We start from the raw sequence: 21,976 nt of genomic DNA, 5'->3' as shown, positions 1-21,976 counted from the left end.
CTCACTACCATGGTTAGCATCGACTTACGGAGCAGTGCAGTGTGGGTAACTATCCCACTTTTCCCTCAGTCTCCACCGCCCATTGGAATTCTAGGTTAAGCTTCCAATGCCTGATGGGGCAAAAACATTGTCGTGGGTGGTTTTGGGTACATGTCGTCAGTCGCCCCTCCTTCTGTGAAAGCAACGTCAGACAATCGTTTTGCACCAGACTCCAGGGCGATTAAAAGAGAACAGCAAGGCACGCTACACATCAGAGAGACTTTGAAAACCAGTTTCATGACTGGCCAGGCTTCAGTGTGACAGTTGTGTGTGTTTCTCCTTGAAGCAAACCCACCCCCTTTGTTGATTTTAATTCCCTGCAAACCAACCACCCTACCCCCTTCAAAATAAAGTAGCTATTATTTTGAAACCATGCATTCTTTATTACAGGAATCGGCAACCTTTGGCATGTGGCCCGCCAGGGTAACCACCCTGGTGGGCCGGAACAGTTTATTTACCTTTACCACGTCCACAGGTTTGGCGGATTGCGGCTCTCACTGGCCGCGGTTCGCCGCTCCAGGTCAATGGGGGCAGTGGGAAGTGGCAGCCAGCACATCCCTCATCCTGTGCCACTTCCCACAGCCCCCATTGGCCTAGAGTGGTGAACCACAGCCAGTGGGAGCCGCAATCCGCCGAATCTGCGGACGCAGCAGGTAAACAAACCGGCCTGGCCCACCAAGGTGCTTACCAAAGGCCAAAGGTTGCCGATTCCTGTTTTATTAATTAAAAAAAAATGAGATAACCAACAAGGTAGCCCAGGTGGGGTCGGGGAGGAGGGAAGGACAAGGCCACATTGCTTATTGTAGCCACACTAAAAATCAAACTGTTTGAATGACAGCCTTATGTTGCTTGGGTCATCCTCTGGAGTGGAGTGGCTGGGTGCCCGGAGCCTCCCCCCCCCACAAGTTCTTAGGCGTCTGGGTGAGGAGGCTATGGAACATGGGGAGGAGAGAAGGCTGTTATAAAGTGGATGCAGTGGGAGGGGGGTCTGTGCTCTTGTTGGCTTTCCAGCAGCTCCAACAGATGCTTCATCACGTCTGTTCGCTCCCCCAACAGATGCTTCATCATGTTCGTTTGCTCCATCATTAGCCTCAGCATCGCGTCCTGCCTCCTCTCTTCAGGCTCACTTAATTATTTTCTGCCCTCTGCCATTGATTGCCTCCTATCAGTGTGGGAGGACTGCATGAGCTCGGAAAACATGTCATCACAAGTGCATTTTTTTTCACCTTCTAATCTGCGATAACCTCAAGGACGGAGATGATAGCGGGAGCATAGAAACATTCTACGCTCTATGATTCTGGGGGGACTGCATGGTCACCTGTGCTGCTGAGTTTGCCACGCTGACCAAACAGGAAATGAAATTCAAAAGGGATTTTCCTGTGTACCTGGCTAGTGCATCGGAGTTCAAAGTGCTGTCCAGAGCGGTCACAATGGAGCATTCTGGGATAGCTCCCTGAGGCCAATACCGTCAATTTGCGTCCACACTACCACAAATTCAACCCAGCAAAGTCTATTTTGGTGCTACTGCCCTCGCTGGGGAGGAGTACAGAAGTCGATTTTAAGAACCCTTTAGGTCGACGGAATGGGGTTGGTTGTGGGGACGCATTCATTTTTAAAGTGACCTAACATGGCTAAATTCAACCTAACCCTGTAGTGTAGACCAGGCCTTAGTGTCTGGTCACGGGAGATAAAACTACTATTCTAGCTTTGGAAAAGAATCTGAGTTCTCTTCCCATCAAGAGTTGTGTTGGACTATATCCAGTAGTGGGTATTTGTGTTGGTCTAACTCAGAAGAGCAAGGAATCGATCTTCCTGGTGTAGGATTTTCTTAGCTGTCTGTACAGTGGGCTGCTAGTAATATGATCAAAGTCTTACTTCATTCAGAATGACTTAATTCTGCTGCAATGAATTGGGGTCCATTGTCTGTCATTAGTTGTTCTGGAATACCAAAGTGAGCAAAAGTGCACTTCATTTTCTCAATAGCACCGTGATGTTGTGTCCTTCAAGTACATTGTTTCTATATATCTGGAAATAAAAGTCCATGATAACCAGGTAATGATGTCCTCTGAATTAGCATAAATCTTGAGCTAGTCTCTTCCAAGTTCTTCTGGTAGAGGTGTTGTTATAAAAGTTTTGTTGGTTTAGTTTGTTCTGCAATGTTCACATGCAGATACTTTATGTCCTTGCTGATGCCAGGTCACAACAATGACCGACTGGCCTATTCATGGCATTTAGTTAATCCTTGATGTCTTTCATGGATAAGGTTTAGGATTTCTCCTCTCTTTTTCTTTTTAAACTATGATGCAATTGCCTTTAATTATGAGTCCATTTGATTCACTTAATTGTCCATGTACCACAAATTAGTCTCTTCTCACTTCCTTAGTGTCCTTTATGATAGTTGGACCAACCGCCCCAATGTAACTTAGAACTTCTTGATGTTGCATGTCTGTTGAGGTTCCTTTTTGTAACTGAAATAGTTTCTTTTCTGACACTGGTCTGTATATGTCCACAACATCTATGCATGCCTTTACATCATCTTCACGCTCACAGGTAGTTGAGTGCAGTGCTGGGCTCCATGACAGAGTATCTGCTACTTCCAGATTTTTCCCCAGGAATATATTTAACTATTGGGTTCAATGACATTAACCTTAGCAACAGACATTGTCACCTCAGTGGTGCTTGATCTGGGTCTTTTCTGGTGATCAGTGTTACAAGCACGTTATGGTCTGTTACCAGCATAAATGAATCCAGTCCACTCAGATATCTGTAAAACAGGGGTTCCCAAACTTGGTTCATGACTCGTTCAGGGTAAGCACCTGGCGGGACATGAAACACTTTGTTTATCTGAGCGTCCACAGGTATGGCCGCTCATAGCTTCCAGTGGCCACGGTTTGCCATTCCCAGACAGCATGACAATGAGGCACAAACCTCTATACTGAAAAATGTCTGGGGACTTGTGGCAATCAAGTCTCTAAAATTTGCTTTCCCTACATTTATGACAGAGACCAGATGTTATGACATTAGTGACATGGTGCTGGAAATGCATTTGCTCAGACTTCTGTTAGAATTAGTTTCTAGTGACCGATTATCTTTTCTTCATTTGGTTAAAAGTGGTAAAAAATTAAGACTTAAATATTATGTCCTGAAACTTGACAATCAAATGCATTTTAAAGCACTGGTATATACACACTATTTAAAAAACAAAAAACAACAAAAAAAACATGATCAACAGCTATGCAGAAGACATGTATAGGTTTTTTATTATTTATTAAAATAATGGAGAAATTGATGTGCACTTCTAATGTAAAATGTGAACAATATTTTTGCAAGTTAATCATTTGGACCATTCTAATTTTGTTAATGGAAACCTACTATAGAAGACCGTGGTCCTGCAGAGTCTACTTGAATCAAATTCCAGAATTAAGGCCTTAAATTAAGCTTTCTGCTCCCCCTACACCCACAAAAAGGGCTCTGGAGTGAGCTATATCTGTAATTATACCTAAAATAATGTTTTGGTTTATTTTTTTTATTCCCTTAAATGTTATACTACTGTGAAATTTCCATTGAAATCACTGGGGCTCATACTTCTAAAACACCAGAGGTTGCTTGGAAACTATACAAATGTTTGTCTGAAGTGTTTGAAACCACTTTGTATGGGCCCAAACCACAACATTCTGAATCAGATCTGGGTCAGGATTTTGAGCACTCACATTCTGAAGGGGGAAGGTTTAAGGCCTCACATTAAACAAATGTAAAGACTCCCCTTACCTCAGACTGAAGTCAAATTAGGCATTGGTTTAGCCCAGAAGCCGGCAACCTCTGGCATGTGGCTTGCCAGGGTAAGCACCCTGGCGGGCCGGGCTAATTTGTTTACCTGCCGCGTCGGCAGGTTGGCCGATTGTGCCTCCCACTGGCCTTGGTTTGCCGTCCCAGGCCAATGGGAGCAGCGGGAAGCCACGGTCAGCACATGCCTTGGCCCAAGCCACTTCCCGCAGCCCCCATTGGCCTGGGATGGTGAACCACAGCCAGTGGGAGCCACGATCGGTCGAACCTGCCGACGCGGCCGGTAAACAAACTGGCCCAGCCCACCAGGGTGCTTACCCTGGTGAGCCGCGTGCCAGAGGTTGCTGACCCTGGTTTAGCACATTATGAAAATAGAGCCAAATTTCACAAATTGCCCCTAAATCAGAGTTCAGATGTTAAACAATCTCCACCCCACCCCCACCCCAAACAGATATTGGTATGGACTCAGCTCTGTAGCAAACTGTAGCAAACCAGGGCTTAATTTTTTCAAACACTTCATGCTTAACTTAAGTACTTCTGTAGTCCTACTGAAGTTGATGGGGTTACTCACATGCTTAAAATTAAGTGTTTTCAAGACTGGGGCTTAATTGTGTTAAAGGGGAAATATATTTTATTCATACATGGAGAGTGATAAATGTAAAAACCTCATAAAAGAGAACTGAAAATTTTGATTAAACTTTTGTTTGCAGATATGAAAATAGTTATGTTAAGTGTAAAATTCATTTTTGAAATTCTTTCAATTTTATATTGCTATTGCAATATAAAACAATTCAATATTTTACCTTTCTGTCTGCTATCTTGTGGAAAAGTTGAGTGACTGTTGCCCAAATTAGTTAATGTTTTTTTCTGATTTTTCTTTAAGCCTCAGCTTGAGAAATCATAACACAATAATGGTTCTATAACCTTAAAATACACTAATAACACTTCTCTGTTTGCTCACAAAATAACTTTTTGGAAACATTTGTGAAGGATCAATTTACAACTGGATAAAAGTACACTTTCTGGCTTTAAAAGCCATGGGCTAAATCATCAACTTTTGGTTTATGTTAGGATGCAAGAAACTTTGTCCAGTGATGAACTACCAAAAGCATGAGAGCAACATTATAGTCCACCCATATCCCACCTGGCAGCCAGCCAATAGCCTCAGGACACACTGAGAACCCTAAAAAGCTGCAGTGGCCAATAGCCAAAGACAGTTTACTAAAGCATGAGAAGACTCAAAATGCACCCCTGGGATAATCATCAACACTTGGAATTTCATAGCTTACAAGGCAACCTTGCCCCTCAAGCCTGCTTCAGTGAGTGTCAGTGGTGTAATGAGAACAGGAGTACTTGTGGCACCTTAAAGACTAACAAATTTATTGAAGCATGAGCTTTCGTGAGCTACAGCTCACTTCTTCGGATGCATAGAATGGAATGCTAAACTGTATTACTCTCTTCAGCCTCTAGATGGTGCATATAAAATACCTTATTTAAATGAACCCGTGCCCTATCTGGTGAAGCATTAAAGGATCTTATGATGAACACATCTGGTGTGTATAACCAAGCTCTGTAGCCAGTCCATATCTGGTACAGAAGAACATGTTATGGTGCCAGGAATAAACTAAGAACAGAAACAGAAGAAAAACAGCAACAAAGGTTGCAGGATCTCATCAACATGCCACTCTTCAATGCCCCAGAGAACTTAAGCTTTGACAAACCTTCACAATGGACAGACTGGAAGCAGGATTTTGCAAGACTTCAAATTGCAAACAAACTCCACAAGGAAACTGGAGATACACGGGTATCTTCTTTAATGTATGCTTTGGGGGAGCAGGCGGAGTATATCTTTAAATCCTTTGATTTTACTGAGGACTGTCACAAAGATGACTATGAAAAGGTTCTGCTTTTGTTTGATGTATACTTTATACCTCAAAGAAATATGATTTATGAAAGAACATGTTTTCACCAGAGACCTCAAGAACCTGGCTAAATATTGAATGTTTCATAAGAGTTCTGCATACTGTGGTTGAAAATGGTGATTTGAGGAATGCAACACATGAAAATGTCAGAGACAGGCTAGTTATTGAGTCATCAGATGAAAACCCTAAGCTACAATTAAAGAGAGATTTAACCCTAGCTATTCAAATAGAAAAACAATCTGAACAGGTGAAACAGAAAAACCTTGAGAAACTTGAAAAACCTGACACTATCTTACAAACTCTAGGGGGACAAGGTGGGGGAGGTAATATCTTTTATTGGACCAACTGCTGTTGATGAGAGAGACAAGATTAGAGACACACAAAGTTCTTCTTCAGGTTTTTCCCAAATTAGAAAGGCCAAGACACAAAATGAGATTAAACTAGCTAGAGACATAGAGGGTAACAAGGAAATATTACACAAATACATTAAGAGCAAGAGGAAGACCAACAATAGAGTAGGCCCATTACTCAATGGGGCGGGGGGAGATAATAACAGAAAATGTGCAAATGGCAGTAGTGCTAAATGATTGTTTTGTTTCAGTTTTCATCAGAAAGGATAGCAGCAACCTGACATCTAAAATAGTGAACACCCATGAAAATGAGGTAGGATCTGAGCCTAAAATTAGGGAAAGAACAAGTTAAAAATTACTTAGACAAGTTAGATGTCTTTAAATTGTCAGGGCCTGAGGGAAATACATCCTAGAATACTCTAGCAGCTGACTGAGGAGATATATGAGCTATTAGCAACTATCTTTGAAAACTCTTGGAAGACAGTTGAGATTTCAGAGGACTGAAAGATGGCAGCTTCCCGGTCACTGGGAGCTGCTAGCAGCCTTACCTGCAGATGCTCAGGTAAACAAAGCATCTTGCAGCCCGCCTGGCGCTTACCCTGAACAAGCCGTGAATCAAGTTTGGGAACCCCTGCCTTATAACATGGGATACAGATATTATAAGTAGGATTAATACATGCAGCATCCTACAAGTGTTCCATAAAGTCTAAACACATTATTATAACTAATATCTTTGTTAACAATACTAACACACGGGTAAGGCAGACTGGTTTTCAGCTATGCATTTGTCAGTGTTGAGTGAGACCTAGGAAGAGCTGGCACCTGGTCTGTCAGAATCACACCAATCTGATTTTAACTTCCACAGTGACCCATGAAGATAGAGGTGATCTCCTAGAAAGCCACCTCCCAAATAACATGAGGATTTTATCAATCAGAGTGTATATCTTGAAGTAAACAGGAAGACAATAGAATTTGAGACTTGGTATAATAGATTTCCTTTGGCTAATACAAGGTTTCTCAAACAAGGGTCACCACTTCTGTAGGGAAAGCCCCTGGCGGGCTGGGCCGGTATGTTTACCTGCCCTGTCCACAGGTCTGGCCGATCGCGGCTCCCACTGGCCGTGGATCACTGCTCCGGGCCCATGGGAGCTGCTGGAAGCAGCGCGGGCCGAGGGACTGACTGGTCACTGCTTCCAGCTGCTCCCATGGGCCCGGACCAGCGATCTGCGGCCAGTGGGAGCCACGATCGGCCGGACCTGCGGACGGGGCAGGTAAACAAACCGGCCTGGCCCGCCAGGGGCTTTCCCTACAGAAGCAGTGACCCCTGTTTGAGAAACCCTGGGCTAATACCACCAAATAAGACAAATAACCACTTTCAGTACCAGCTATAATTTCTGAGTGGTCTACAAAACTAGCCACATGTAGAATAAATCACACCAGTCCCATCTAGAGATTCCAACATTATAGATTACTTTGACAAGATTTAGATCTGTCAAAAACTTATTTAATGCTCAAAAAGAGGTTCAGTTTAGAAGATGACTAAGGCTGGTTTTGGTTTAATTTATTTACAAAATGTGCAAAGCAGCCACTTGCCAAAAACAACAAAAACCCTAAGAATAGCTGGATCTAGCTTTAAAATTAATCCTGTTGGACCTAAATGATGTTTAGAAATGTAAGATTTTTCTCATGTGTGGGTTATCTAGACTCTGTCCACAGCTATAAATTCATTTTAGACAGGCACAGCTAGCAAACAGTAGCTAGGAGGGGGATGCCAGGAAGAGGGGTTAATCTAGAGTGGTAATCCCCTGATTACTATCTTCCTTTCCCTTACCTTCCCCTAGGGATTTATTTGTGGTATAATAGAGCTGATACAATTGTTATGAATCTTTAAAATGTATTAAACAAACATTTCAGTGCAGAATGGTCAAATCCTTCAGGCTGTTTTATTTGACCCTCACTGCAGCCTATAAATGAAACTTCTTTTTGGTAGCCATAACTGGGACTAGAATAGCAACATATAAACCCAAACAAAAAATATTTCCCCTTAGTAAGCAAGATTTTTTTTTAAACAAACTAGATAAATCTCAAGTAGTTTAGGTCCCATTTTATATGTGCCTAAAATTGTTATAATCTTGGTAGAAAGTTTTCAATACAAGTCTATTGTCCTTAGTTTATTTTAAAAAAGAAAAAGGGAAAATACCTAATTGCCTAACCACAAAGAACCTGTCCCTGCACCCAGGGTTGTTCATGAGCTGCTCTCCCTCTATTTCAATAGAGTCTCATGATCCCCCTTAAGAGGCAGACACGTAGAGTGTAATAGTGGGCACACAGCCCTGTTACACTCAGGAGATTGGGAAGGCATTATGGGGTAGAATGTCTGGTAGTGCACCCTCTTGGGTGTGATGGCTCTGAAAGACTCCTAACATGGGAGGATCCTGAAAAGGAAAAGCTGAGCCCAGAGAGTTGGCAAGTTGTTGGATCTCCTTTGCTTTGTTCTCCCACCACTTGTTCTTCATTTCACGGATTTTCCTTTGAACCTCAGCTTTGAGTTGATGGTGGATATATTGTTTCCGTTTGTAATTGATTTCATTCTGACAAGCACAGAAGGCCTTGCTCTTAAGATCAATCAGGTATTGGATTTTCTGGTTCTTGGAAAACTAGTCTTGGTGCTTCCTGGTTGAGAAGTCCAGTGTTCCCTCTCAAGCAGTATGGACAGCCAATTTGAGCACTTTCCAGTGATCTTCAGGGCTCTCCATCTCAGTTTTGATATTCCTCAGTTTCTCATTGAGGCACTGCTGAAAAGATCATGTTTAGTTGGGCCCTTAGGACTCTCAATATTAATCTTCCATCTGGCTGATTTCTTCTGCATTTGTCATTTTGGTGTGAGTTTGATGGAAGTGATGCAGCAGATAAGCTGATGGTCCATCCAACAATTGCCGATACCAGTCATCACTTTGGTGATGTAAACGTCTTCATAGATAATGACATAGTCAATCAGATGCCAATGCTTAGATTGTGAGTGTTCCCACCATATGTTTTACTTATTCTTTTTGCAGAACATGGTGTTCATGATAATTAAGTCATGTTCCATGCATTTGGTCAGGAGAAGAATTCTGTTGGAATTGGTCTTGCCTACTCCTTCCTTTCTGATTGTGCCATTCCAAAGCTCCGATTCATATCCAAATCTTGCATTAAATGGGATGGTGTAGAAAATTTAGTCAAGGTTGAAGTGAAATTCTTCTTTGGTTTCATCATCAGCATCAAGGGATGGAACATATGCACTGATTAGTGTTGCATGCTGATTCTTGGCAATTCTAAGGTGTAGGGTGATGAGTCGTTCATTAATGCTAACTGGTAATTCCAAGAGTTGGCTGACAATTTTGTTTCTGATAGCAGAACCAAAGCCATAGATTTGTCATTTATAATCTCCAGCTCGTTTCCAGAAAAAAATGTAACCATCACCTTGTTCTTTGAGCTGTTCTCCTCCACATTGGGTCTCAGTTAGTGCAGCAATATCAATGTCATATCTCCTGTTCCTCACTCTGACTGGTTACTTTTTGGGTTGTCCATCAGGGTTTGAACATTCTAGGTTCCAAATTTAATTGTTCATTTTCGACCATGGTAAGGTGATCCCTCGTGACACAGTTATCCATTTGGGGGAGGCAAGGCAGACTATGTTTAGGGCTCCCTAGCACTGGTCTGAACTGAATGTAAATAGAGTCTTTCTGAAGTTCTGACAATCCTTTCAACAAGAAGAGAAAAACAGCAGGGGAGAGATTTTTATCTAGAGGTGTACTTCAAAAGGTTTATCTGACTCTATTTGAGGGGCAGAGAAGACACCTGGGTACCATTCACTGCAGAAATAAATAAATAAAATAATAATAATAATAATAATAATAATAATAATAATAAAAAGGGCAGCACCAAGACCCTTTTTTCATGAAGCAATCAGGCTTGGTTGAAAATTCCAAAGGAAACTTTGGATGAGCTAAACTTCTTTAGACAGGAGGTAACCTGTTAGTTAAGTTTGGTCTCAAGAAAGTGTGTTATGACTTTTTTTGACCACTTGTTTCCAATATTCTTTCTTACTTTTACTTGAATCTCTTTTCTTTGATAAATCAATCTTTTGGTTTGTTTGTTTTCATTGTAACTATATCTCCGTGCTATGGAATTCAGCAAAATTATGGTGCAAAGTTGGATTCCACAAGCTGGTGTGTACTGTTTCCTTGGAAACAGCAGGGCTGGTAATTTTGAGAGTGTTCAATGGATAAGTGGTTGGATATTGCAGGGAATGCTCCATGTATTTGGGGGTCGTGTATCTGTCACTACCTGAACAGAGAAAGCAAATCATGCAGGGGCCTGGAAGGTAGTTCTTGTATCTCCAAAAGCTGGCAGATTCAGTGAGCTGATCCACAGCAGGCATATACAGGATGGCCTTGCACTAAGGCCAGGGAGTGGTGAGTTGCCTCACAAGCCTGGGTAGCCCTCAGGAGCATCAGAGTATTCTGTGGATTTTCAGTCATGGTTATATAGATGAGACGTGAACCAATGCCATGCAAGTGTCTGGACAGCACCAATCTATAAAAGGGAATTAATTTTAATCAATATAAAAAAAAATTAAATCTGAATAATTAAGCATAATAGAAAGTCTGCAGGATTGTTACTTCCACAAAGAGTGTCTATAGTAGGATATAAGTATGTGAATATGTAAGACAATTTGCATCGTTATGAATGAGAAACTACGTTTTTCTTTAGGGGATAGATTAGTATTTTAGCATCATAGCTGTACATAATTCAAAAAAGGCTTACAAAGAAAGGCCAGTGGTTTAAATTTAACATGTTCTTATAAAGCAGCATAAAAGAATCATCCATGACTGAGGCACAGAGATCAGATTGGTGTTTTAATTAACTCTAAAATAAATCAGAATGAATCTTTCTTGTCTGTAACATTTAAAAAACCCTCCATCTTCCATTGAAGAATAAAAAGTATGTTCAAGCATAACTTGCATTTTTTCATAAACAACTACTTTTGATATTTATCATTTTATTTGTTCCAGATATCCTGCAAAGCATGCTTTATTCCTAGATGCAAGAAATATGCTGATTAGGAGTTGCTTATACTGGATGTTTAATAGTGAAGTTTATTTCCATAAATAGTTGATCCATAATAATTAGACTAGCCCTTTTCCAAACATGCCATACAAAGATACATAATATTCAGGTTTGCTTTTGGTAAACTCTGGTCATTTAAATCATATCTAACAAAGCAGCATAGATGACATTTTCCTATGGTATAAATTGCTAGAGGTCCATTGACTCCAATGGAGCTACACTGATTTACAACAATTGAGGATCTGGCCCAATAGCTTGGCTTTGTTTAATTTTATTGGAGTTCCCCCATCCCCCCCCCCAAAAAACCCCCAACAACTAGTAGCAGTAACAAGTATTACAATAAGAAGATTGACAAAGTAGTGTAAATATCAAAACATTGTAATTACATTGCTTTATCTTCTTCAATTAAAGGTAAAAGTTATAGTTTAAAAGAAAAATACTCCTATCCTAGAAGTCTACTGCTACAAAAGGCTTACATTATTCTATCATTGTTTTAGCGAGGGAAGCGAGGACTGAAAAAGTGATAATCATTGTTCTCCGAAGACATATATCTCAGTGCACTACAATGCTGTGCCATCTCAGGAATGTCTATTATTCTATAATTCTTCAAGAAGACCCAGCAGGAGGCATTCCCATTCTGAGATAGTAAGGCTGCCCTGGAGTTTCAATGATCCATTCCCTTTTTACCAAGTTGTAAAAAACACTACAGTCACAGTATCCAGCTGGAATAACAGACACAAAAATATGATGCGATAGAGTCCTTGGTTCTGATAAGAGGTGGAAGGAAGACATATCTGCAGCGAAATAACAGTCACACAATAATGCATTACCTTTTTTCCTAAAGTTCCTAACTCATTAGATTCTTGCAGTGAAAGGGAACAAAAGAGTTCCAGGAATGCTGTAACAATTGCTATTAAATTATTTGCATTACTAGACTATTACTATAATGCCTAGGAGCTCCAGCCATGATCCAGGGCACCATTGTACTAGGCATTGTGAAAACACAGAACCAAAAAGGTCATGTCCTGACCCAAAGAGCTTACAACCCAAGTATAAGACAAAATACAGCAGGTGGAAATAGACAGGGAAGTATAAGGAAACAATAACAAGCACGAAGTATTGCTCAGCTGGCTTTATGAGCAGTAGTCTCTGCAAATTATGTTCCTAACCACCATCGATATTTTTGTAGGCATCATGACAAAGGAGAGTTTAAAGAAGAGACTTGATGGATTATGATGTGGCTGTACACAAAAGTATGAAGGTGTTTGAACAAAAATGTTAAAAGTGGGCAATGAAGGCTGTCATCACTGACCAATAAAAAGTGAGTATCAACATCCCAATAGCACATGACAGATGACAGGCTGTGAAAGTGAGGATGAGTAGTTTATTTCAGCTGAAGAATGGAATTAGTAGAGGGATGCAGAGAGTGGGGTGACATGGTCAAAGTGACAAACTAGGAAAATGATATTTACCACAGTATTTTGAATGATTGTATTATATTGGATCATATTATACTTTTTCTGATAGACCAAACAGGCCATTACTGAATATTTGTTCCTCATATGGATACTTATAGACTAATCAACTCACCACTTAAACTTCTCTTTATTAAGGTAAATAGATTGAACTTCTTGAGTCTATCATGGTAAGGCAAGCTTTTTCTAATCCTTTAATCATTCTTATGGCTCTTCTCTTACTCTTTCTTATTTATCAACATCCTTCTTGAATTGTGGGCACCAGATCTGGACACACTACTATCTATGAGATTTCCCATGATGCAGTGTCATTAGTGCTGATATGAACAATCACCAATGGATCCTTGCCCATAGACTTCAGAAACCTATCCAGTCTTAGAGTGAAATCTTGTGCCTTGGCTCTAGGAAGGGAAGACATCGAGCTGTTGTCCACTTGTCCTTACAGAAAGTTCTTTTGAATATTGAATCTCCAATAAGGATCATCTGTATTCATTGGACAGCTGGGAAATTCTTTGGTGGTAAGCTTCATTTTTATAGGTTGGGCTGAGTTGCCATCCACATGTGTGTCCAGTGTATCTCTCCATTTCCTTGGACCTGATGGATCCTAACAAATATCTTTCCTAATGTCCAGATTGAGGGCCCGGTATTGATTTGAAACTTCTAGATCAGGGGTCAGCAACCTCTGGCATGCAGCTAACCAGGGTAAGCACCCTGGCGGGCCAGGCTAGTTTGTTTACCTGCCGCGTCAGCAGGTTTGGCCGACTGCGGCTCCCACTGGCCGCAGTGTGCCATCCCATGCCATTGGGGGCTGCGGGAAGCGGTGCGGGCCAAGGGGTGTGCTGGCTGCGGCTTCCTGCCAACCCCATTGGCCTGGGACGGCACACCACGGCCAGTGGGAGCCGCAGTTGGCTGAACCTGCCAATGCGGCAGGTAAACAAACTGGCCCGGCCCTCCAGGGTACTTACCCTGGTTAGCCGCATGCCAGAGGTTGCCGACCCCTGTTCTAGATGATGAACTAGATGATCTCAAGGTCCCTTCCAGCCCTCCATTGCTATTATATTACACCCTCATATTAGTTGTATTTCTTAATACAACCTCCTTCTGCTTTCTGTTGTAATTCACATTTATTTTGCGTAACTAATGCCAGACAATTCCAATTTACACAACTGCATCATTTACAATGGTCTCTGTCCTTTGTCCCTGATACTCCATAGAAATGACATACATATGCACAGGTTTCTGTTTGGTTCCATATGATTATATTGGACTAAAACAAACTATTAGATTCTGCTCTCAGTTTTAACAGTGTAAATCTAGACTAATTCAATTTATTTCAGTGGAGTTTATAGGGATGTACACCAATGTAACAGAAAGCAGAATCCAGTTCAATTGTTCTCTTTCAATCCTGCAGAGTGTTGAGCTCTGAAGCTTGTAAATCATTTTTGTTTCCATCATAAGTTCACAGTGGCTCATTTCCATGGCAACCTCCAATTCACCAGTGACCAGTTCTGTAGTTATATTTTCTTCTCTTGGCTTTTTCAACAAATGGATGAGAACTCGCAAGCGTCTGCTAAAAGATAAAGGTCTCACCTCAGAGTTTAGTGGAAACAAATCTGCCCGTTATAACATCTAGCTTTCTGGGATGATGTCAAGAACCAAGTCTGTGTGAAGTTACAGGCAGAGAAACTGTATTGCTTGACTAATGTCCAGGCACATGCCTTTGGGAGATTACTGGCTAAAATATCTCTAACTTGGTTAGCTGATGTCAGAGTATAGGCATCTGTGAGATTTGCTGATTCAGTACCTCTACCTTGCTGGGTCAAAGTAAAACATCAGCTACCTGCAAATTGCCTTCTCCATGTTTATTTTCCCTGAATAAATAAGAAAGATGAAACTCTGAGCAGCAAGGTAAAGTGACATCGTTACTGGAGGAACCACCATGGATCTTACACATATAGTGTGAATAAAGCAACAGCTACACTGCAGATACTGACTGATGAACTAGTCTGACTATTCTGAGCTGAGTGAAGTGGCTGGTGAGAAAATAAATTCAATACACATGAAAGAATAGTAATGGAAATTATTCATATCTATAGCTTTAACAAGCTGAGAATTCAGTGTTTTAGCTACCCTAATATGAATATCTTCTCCTGCCCTGGGGAAGCAGAGAAAGCAGAAGAAACTGGGATTCTGTTCTTGTAAAACAAATTCCACTTTCAATTATCTCCTGTTCTCTACTTTTACATAGATCTACTCTTGTCCTCCTACTCCCTATCCCACCTCACACGCTAAATCACATCTCTCCCCTTCCCTTCTTCTCATATATTCCCATCCTGTGTCACTTCCCTAAACTTTTCAGACTCTCTCTTTCCCTTACCCATCACTTCACATCTCTTTCCTCTTTTCATCCTTACCCTACAATGCCCCTGGTTGACTGTGGCTGCTATGCCTACCCACGCTTCTGGTTTATTTTTCCTTCTGACCCTACTACCACAACAAGTCAAGAACAGTATGGATTTCAATAATATTTTTTTCTCATTAGTTTTCTGCCTGTTCTGTGGCAATGCTGTCATATACACTCCCCTGCCTATCCATAATCCCCATTGAACACCTATTATTTTCCAGCATATCCTTCTGAATCCAGTGTTGTGAAATAATTCACTCTCCAAACAGCAACACAGGTTCATTCCCTACTTCTTACTAATTGCTTTATCAAAGGTGGGGTGGCAAAATGATTCCAGGGATGTAGGGTGTAAATATACGATTGGTCCCCTCTTGGCCTGGAGCTGTTCAGCTACATTGCCCACATTATCCATATATTTCACTCTTACAATTAGTAAGAGACAAGTATTTGCCAATAGCCAAAAAAATCCTATGGGTTTTTTAATAGGTTAAAAAAAATCACATTTCCATGGATTTAAACAGCTAGCTTTCAGCTTTTCCACTCATTTATTTATAGGAGCCTCAAGACTTTTCACAGTTTCCATTAGTGTAGTATACAGTGTTCAAGCATAACAGAGGTAGTCTTTGGCTATTGGCTGTAAAATTAATGGACATGATGTAAAGTTACCAGAAACTGTATCCTGTACTATTTGCCTTTTTTAGTTAAACACAAAGTGTGCACTGGGATATGAGAGTAATCCTAGTAGCATTTAAAGAAGGAAATAGATTTTAAGAGACATTTCTATTAAAAACAAATAGTTTGGAGGTGAATAGTTAATAGTTTTGTCTTGCTGGCCTGATTTTGAAAAGTAGCCTCTAACTTTGCAGAAGAAAAAATTTGCACCCACAAATAATTGCAAGGCTCACATGTAATAAACACAGATAATTGTACCTCAATGATTGAGTCTTCATAGTAATTTGACATCTAAGTGCTATGTTATTATGGTAATCTTTTTATCTCCCAAATTGCAAGCGGAAAACTGGATACCAATCTGATATGATTATATAGTCTCCAAAGTACTAATTTACTTACTAATCTTTTTTTGGTATGGTTGTTTGGGTAAGCTATGGCTGCAAGCCTTATCAGTTGTTACTCAAGAGATATTTGTGTAAACAAGCTTTTGCTCACAAATGTTAGGCAAAATGTTGGGGTTTTTGTGTTTTCTTTTTTGTTTTTACAAATATCACGTATTGCAAGCAAACAAGGTAATTTGTTCATGAACAAGAGTCCTATTTATCATTGTCCTATTTCAGGGATCAATCAGGGAGCAGACAACACAAACTTTTGGTGATATTATGGATAAAGGATACATTATACAGCATCGGGAATAGTCAAAATAAACACTTGAACTGAACACATCAAAAGATGAGTTTTATTTGCATATACTGTTTCATGAATACTTGTGAACAACACACATTCACAAAAATCAGGATCAGTTCATTAATGTTTCATAAACAAAGGGGGAAATGATAGAGAGCTCATTTATTCATAATAAAAACTTGGACAAGTTAGACCTCATATACCACTAGGTAACAATTAAATCTGTAATTCGAGTATATTTGTAAAGCTACTATTGGTCTTAAAAAAAAGTACAGTTACATATTGTGATGCTATCTGATTACAGCATGACCATGTGAATCATTGTTGCTACCACTGTTATATAATTGCAACGAATCTTACACAAAGTGTTACGCATGGCCAGAAAAGGTTAAGCAGCTTGCAGGCTAACTGACCCAGATTCAATCTTTAGGAACATACTAGTACAGGGGTCAGCAACCTCTGGCATGCAGCTTGCCAGGGAAATCACCCTGGTGGGCTGGGCCAGTTTGTTTCCCTGCCGCGTCGGCAGATTCGGCCGACCGCGGATCCCACTGGCCGCAGTTCATCATCCCAGGTCAATGGGGGCGGCGGGAAGCGCTGTGGGACGAGGGATGTGCTGGCCCGCGGCTTCCCACCACCCCCATTGGCCTGGGACAGCGAACCATGGCCAGTGGGAGCCGCGGTCCACTGAACCTGCCAATGCGGCAGGTAAACAAACTGTCCCGGCTCAAGGGTGCTTACCCTGGTGAGCCACGTGCCAGAGGTTGCCGACCCCTGTACTAGTAGATAATGTTTGTGTTTTTGTGTGTTTACATAAATACTGTTAGAGGTTAACAGTGTGATGGAATAGTCCCTGTCTATGCTGTATTCTGTTGATTCAGAGATAAAAAAAAAATCTTAACATTTAAATGAACTGTAAACATAGTGATATCACTGTAAACATAGTGATATCAATGTATTCACCTGGAAATGGTGGGAAAAAACAGGCAATTGCCTTATGTTAATCTCTGTAACTAATTACTGGTGATGCTTAGGAAATAGGTCTACTTGAAAGTCTCCATGATTGCCTATTGCTCGTGTAAGGACTCCAACCTGTCAAGAGAAGGCCTGGAACTGTATAAACCCCCCTTGGGTCCTGATCTTTTTTTTTAATCTCAGATCTGCTTGATGCTTCATACAGGGGAAGCTTAAGTCATAAGGCTGAGATCTTCAGTCATAACTGGATCCCCTGAATATGGACATTGGACTATAACCTATGGACTAATTCTGAAATAATTCTTTGCAACTACAAATCTCACCATCTCTACTATGAACCGATCGCAGAACTGTACTCATGTCTATATGTACATTGGTCTTTAAACCAATACTCTCTCTCTTTTCTTTTTAAATAAATTTTAGTTTAGTTAATAAGAATTGGCTGTAAGCAAGTATTTGGGTAAGATCTGGAATATGCATTAACCTGGGAGGGAATATCTCCACTCCTTTGGGATTGATAGAACTTTCTTATATGATGATGAAGATTTTCAGTAATCCTCATCATATTTGACTTGAGGATGTGGGTGGAGGCCTGCAGCTGAATTGCTTTAAGGCACAGGTTCCCAAACTTGGTTTGCGGCTTGTTCAGGGTAAGCACCTGGCGGGCCATGAGATGCTTTGTTTACCTGAGCGTCCACAGGTATGGCTGCTCGCAGCTCCCAGGGGTTGCGGTTCACTGTTCCCGGCCAATGGGAGCTGCGGGAAGAGCAATGAACTTTATAATTTTAAGTTAATAGGAAGATAAATTGAAATATTTCCTAATAGAATGAAAACAGCAACACATAAATAGATAGCCTACATTTTGATTCTTTGAGAAAAGGAATTGCCCATAATGACTGAGGATAATAATTTACATTCTAATTACTGGAAATGAAATTTGTTTTGAAACTGCATACAGTATAACCTAGCCCATATGGGATTGGAGTGTTATAAACCAACATATTTTCTTCCTTTTCTCCCATATCTTGACTTTTTTCTTCACCACCTCAACTAACTGATCATGTCAAGTTTATCATTGGCTCTCCTGGTTGTTCAGTTGCTTGCAGTTTGGTTCTCCCTCACTTTAGCCACACTTTGATGCATCTGAAGATCTGAATTTGTTTCAGTACATTGCAGTCCCGGTAGCTCTAATTATAGTGAACATTGCAGAGTGAAATTATTCGGTAGCAAAAGAAAAAAATCACTAAAATGTTCAGTTGTGATTCATTTTCTCTAATGCAGGGATCGGCAACCTTTGGCACACGGCTCGTCCGGGTAAGCAAATCCCTTGGCCCACGCCGCTTCCTGTAGCATCCCTGCTCTAATGGATTGTTCGAGGCTATCTTTTAAGAGGAGAAAAATCTGTTAAAAAAGCAATTGTTTCACTGTCATCCCTTGGTGGATATTGTTAATGGAGCAGAAATATATTGAAGAATAATTATTTGTAATTGAGAAGAGTTCTGAATTTTGAATATACTTTGATTTACTGAATTAAATATTCTTTGGCAGAAACTACAGCATTCTATATCAAGCAGCATTATTCTCTGTCCTTTGTAATAATTTATTCACTTTAGTAATTGATCATATGTGCAAACCTTCAAAAATTGAGTATTAAATTCTTACCACATATGAAAGTGTCAGTGGCCCTACAAAAAGTGACAGTGTCATAAATCCATGCAAACAGCACCAGGAGGCCATCAAAACAGATGATAACAGCCAGAAAAAAATGTTAAATGTACTTTTCCAGCATTAGTGTTGCAGTACAAATTACTGAATTAACTTATGTTGGCTGGGTGGAGGGAATTCAATTGCTGTTCTCCATTTTCACAAGATTTGAATCCTGAGATATAGTGCAGCACATATTTTACACTTACTAGAATGCCATGACTTTTGACATGGAGAGGTGTAATGCTTGACTGTGCAGCTAATGGAAAAGAATGAATGATATACAACCAAAGAGTACAAAACCATATATGCCCCTAATATGGCCATATTCTGCAGATCCTGCAGTTCCCAAGGGATTAAAGCAGACATCAGAAAGAATTATCACCAACTTTATCATGGCTGGCACTCGGGTCTAGTTAATACCTAGATTAAAAACAAACCCACAGCTACAGATTTCTAGATACTCAAACATAGGGCCAATTTTCAGAGAATTTTCTTAATTTTACCTACAATTCTGGGTTGTGCCCTGTGTTAACTTTGCACTATTCCACCAGCACAGAACAGTCCTAAACCCAAAATATCGGGCTAGAAGCAAATCTTTTCTACCTATGGGAAGCCTCAGTTAGCATAAAGGCACTAAGGTTGGCTCCTAAGCCATCCCTCCCAGCTGACAGTGAGTGGGAGTGGTCAGGTAAAAGGAATCATTGAATTTCCCTGCATGCTGGTGATTCCAGTTACTATTAGCAGCTGCTGCATGTCAGAGAGCTCTGAAGGCAATTTTAAACTGTAACATGTTATCAACATGTCCCCTTATTGAGGAAGTGAAAAGAGTATCTCTTTGCTTTAATGTCTTCTATCACATTTGTTTTTAATAGTGCCAGCATTTCTTCAGGGATCTGCTAACATTTCATTTTGGAGTTTATGGTTCTTAAAGGGTATTCTGTGGAGACTGTCATTTGAGCGCAATGTAAGAGAGATTTGTCATGTGTCAGTAGTAAGCAATTCACTGACCAAAACAGATCACAGATCTCTATTTAAAAATATCTTTCTATATTTTAAAGCAATTTTGATTTTAAAAAGGGCTTATTATATCAACAGATTTTGTCTTTTTAAGTTACACCTGTGAAAGTTGATTCAGCCTGAAAATAATTTATTCTTTGCTGAAAATATAAAGTTTCAGCGCAAGGACTTATTTGGTTTATGATAAAATTAATGGGAGAAATATCATTGCAAGTGTTTTTTTGTGTTTCAGTTTGTAATGCTTTATAATGGAGTCATGAACAGGAGCAGGCCAGCTCACTGCATCTGAAGGCTCCTGAGAGGAAGGTCAGACCCCTCCTCAAAGATACAAATATTTGAAAGTAACCTAAACAAATTGGAAGTGCCTGAGATGGAGGACAGAGTCTTAGGACAACTCAGTTTAGATTCTAGGAGAGGGAGGACAGGAAGCTGAAGGAAAGTCAGAGTAGGATCCAGGATTGTTGGAAGCAAAAGGGAAAAGCTAATTAAAAGAGCATTACATAACCAAAGAGGTTTCTGGGCTAGTCATGTGGTTTCTATGAGCCAGATAATCAACTAATGTAATTTGCCTCAGATCCACTGACTTCAGTAGAGCTGCTAAAATTTACACCAGCTGACTCACAGAGAACATAAGAAATTGCTTGACATGGGCATGCATTGGACAATCTTGTTCCCTGAGTATTAATATCAGATGATGGTTGCTTTTTCATATAACTGATTAATCACATCAAAACTACATCAAAAACACATTCAATCCTGATCAGTGCATAATATACCTTCACAAAAAAATAGACAATGTTCCCTAGAGAGAAGAAATGCTTAATGTAATCTCCTTACAGCAATGCTAAAGGATAGGGTCTTTGCAGGAGAATCCAAAATACAGAAAAATGCAGTTATAGTCTGTATGTGAAGATAAAATTTCAAATAGGGAAGGAAGGAGGCAATAGAATATGAGATTATATGACAGAAGCATGTTCCCTATAGCAGCATGTTCTCATCTCTAAGGCACTTCCTCATTCCTGATTGCAGCATTCCAAGGGGTCCTCATCTCTGGCACCACTTTTTGGGCTCAGACCTTCAATTGCCTCTTCAGCCTGTCTTCTCCCAATTCCCCCTCCGATTGTTTTGTGGTTGGCCATCAGCCAAGTCACATACAAGTCTAATTCCTTTCCAGATTAGCATGAACAAGTCCTAACAAATCTTCAAAGTAATAGCCATTCCCTCACCTTGTATTTCCCTTGTTGTCTGTTCCTTAGAGCTTCCCCTGCAGGAAGGTAACCTGCTCCTGTAGAGTTCTTCTTCATTGTCTCCTGTCTGTTAAACCCTATTCTTGGGCTTAGCTTTACCAGAGAGACCTGTCTCCTCTGCAGTCTTTCCCCAACTGAGCTCTCTCAGTCAATTTACAAGTATTGGCTCCATCTCCTCTGGCCAGGAAGCAAATTCCCCCTGACCCCTCTCCCCTCAGGTGCAGAGCATGACTATTTCAGGCCCTTCCCCTTGCTTTGCAGGTAATGGCAGTTAAGTCCCATCACAGACCCACACAGCAAAGCTATAGTAAGATGGTAACAAGTATGTTTAGATAACAGGCCTTTTGCTCATTTTCCAGAGAGACTTTTTCTTGGGTTCTGACTGATCACTAGAGAGTTCAGGTAAGGGTTCATGAGCAAAAGGTGTTAAGAAGTATGGAAAGAGAATTTGTCTAGAAAATAGATTGTAAGATGTAAGGGACTGGATCTGAATTTTTCTCTGGATCCTCAAGCCCTGTACAGCTTGAAAGCTATCTCCTCTTCTTTGCTACAAACTCTTTGTGCCAGGTTGACAGATTATGGAGTT

At 40.5% G+C, this 21,976-nt stretch overlaps 1 long non-coding RNA gene across 1 annotated transcript in view; it reads right to left on the bottom strand.

Annotated features, from left to right (window-relative positions):
• Positions 1–21,498, bottom strand: part of LOC123356676 — a 62,569-nt gene extending 41,071 nt beyond the window's left edge. The window contains exon 1 of the long non-coding RNA XR_006575402.1: positions 21,370–21,498. This is a non-coding gene — a long non-coding RNA (uncharacterized LOC123356676). The remainder of the gene's footprint in view (positions 1–21,369) is intronic.
• Between the last annotated feature and the right edge of the window lie 478 nt (positions 21,499–21,976).

The sequence above is a fragment of the Mauremys mutica genome, chromosome 1, assembly GCF_020497125.1.
Source record: "Mauremys mutica isolate MM-2020 ecotype Southern chromosome 1, ASM2049712v1, whole genome shotgun sequence".
In the NCBI taxonomy this organism is placed as follows: Eukaryota; Metazoa; Chordata; order Testudines; family Geoemydidae; genus Mauremys; species Mauremys mutica.
The sequence above is the reverse complement of the archived record's forward strand: the minus strand, read 5'-3'. Positions and strand labels throughout refer to the sequence as shown.